General features: G+C 59.7%; 1 protein-coding gene across 5 annotated transcripts in view; it reads right to left on the bottom strand.

The window, feature by feature from the left end:
* Positions 1–1,252, bottom strand: part of NYAP1 (neuronal tyrosine-phosphorylated phosphoinositide-3-kinase adaptor 1) — an 11,907-nt gene extending 10,655 nt beyond the window's left edge. For 2 of the 5 annotated variants that reach the window (XM_006764678.2, XM_006764682.2), the window contains exon 1: positions 1,150–1,252. The gene's annotated coding sequence lies outside the window, so the exon portion shown is untranslated. Of the gene's footprint in view, positions 1–432; positions 888–912; positions 1,101–1,149 lie in introns of those variants that run through there. The other 3 variants (XM_006764680.2, XM_006764681.2, XM_006764679.2) reach the window with 3 other exon arrangements.
* Between the last annotated feature and the right edge of the window lie 191 nt (positions 1,253–1,443).

Below are 1,443 nucleotides of genomic sequence, written 5' to 3'. Positions count from 1 at the left end.
GAGAGAGAAAGGAACAGAGACATGACTCTGGGCCTGTGAGAGAAAACAGAGGCACACAAACCCAACGCCACCTCTAAGGACCCACAGACAGACAGACATAGATGGACATTTGTACAGAGTCACACATCCTGATAACGGTGCTCAGAGCCACAAATACATACTTTGGAGAAATCAGACCAACAGAGATGCTCATCCTGTAAATACATCCTGATCCACCAAACAGGCCCCACAAACACACATTCAGACACACATTCAGACACACAAACCATGAGGCCATAGACGCTTATCTACAAACAGATGACCAGACACACAGATCAGCGTAGGTAAACACAACCTAGGAACAGAGACACAGACATAAACACCTGACACACCCACAGTCACACAGACCTCTAGGCAGACACACACAAATAGGCTGCACAGAACTGGACATACCTACAGACAAGGAGTTATGCCTGGGCCTACTTGCAAACATTGCACCCCACTGGGGAAGGGGGAGGTAGTCAGATTCCCCACCCCATCTTGGGCCCTGAGGCTGGGGGGTGTCAGGAGGGCAGGGCTGGGATGCTGGAGAAAGGGTAGGGGCACTCTGAGTTGGGTATTAACAATACTACCATCCAAATATCTCCATCCCCTGCCTTCCCCTTCCAGTTCTTCGCCTGGGCCCGGGCCTCCGTCCACTCCTCATCCTGCGCTCTGGCTCCTCAGCGATCGTCTCCGCTTCCCTCGCTGATAGCTCAAATCACCTTCTTCCTCCTCCGGGATTTGGGAGGCCCCGGCTACCTTCTTCCAGTCCCCGCCCCTCAATCCCACCCTGGTATCTCCAGTCTGGCTCCGTAGCTACCTTTAGGGCTGCGGCCTCCATACCTGCCTGGTTTCGCTTCCCCCAAACACTCTCCTGCGCCTCAGCCTCACCTCTCCTCCCAGGCGCCCCTCCTCACTGCCGTCCTCTCCCTTCCTTGTCGATTCCAAACCTGGCCGGCTGCATCCCGCTCTCCATCCAAGGGCCCCAGGTTCACGGGCACCCCTCCCCTTCCCCTTGTCCCGCTATCCTGGGTTTCTCCGTCTCTCAGTCCGCCAATCCTCCCTGCCCCTGATTCCCCCCATTCCACCTCCCCGCACCAAGCCTCCCCAATTTCTACATAACCGTACCTGCCCTGCCGGACGCCGGCCCCCCCATGCCGGGCTCCGCCCGGAGCAGGAGGAGGGAGGAGGAGAGACAAGAGAGAGACTGGGGGAAGCCGAGCTGGGGAGCGGCCGCCTGGCTGGGGTGGGAGGCACGGGGGCCACGGAGTCCTCGGAGGACTCGGAGAAAGGTCGTGGGGCGCTGGGAACCCGGCGCCAGCCAGCCCCCGCTTTAGGGCGTCCGCTCCTCGCCGCCTCTCGCCCGGTGCCCGGCCGGGCCGTGCTCCGTTCGGTGGCCAAGGTCCCCGCGGAACGAAGCCA

The sequence above is a fragment of the Myotis davidii genome, unplaced genomic scaffold, assembly GCF_000327345.1.
Source record: "Myotis davidii unplaced genomic scaffold, ASM32734v1 scaffold901, whole genome shotgun sequence".
NCBI classification, from domain to species: Eukaryota; Metazoa; Chordata; class Mammalia; order Chiroptera; family Vespertilionidae; genus Myotis; species Myotis davidii.
Note: the sequence above shows the minus strand (reverse complement) of the source record. Positions and strands in the feature narration are given on the sequence as shown.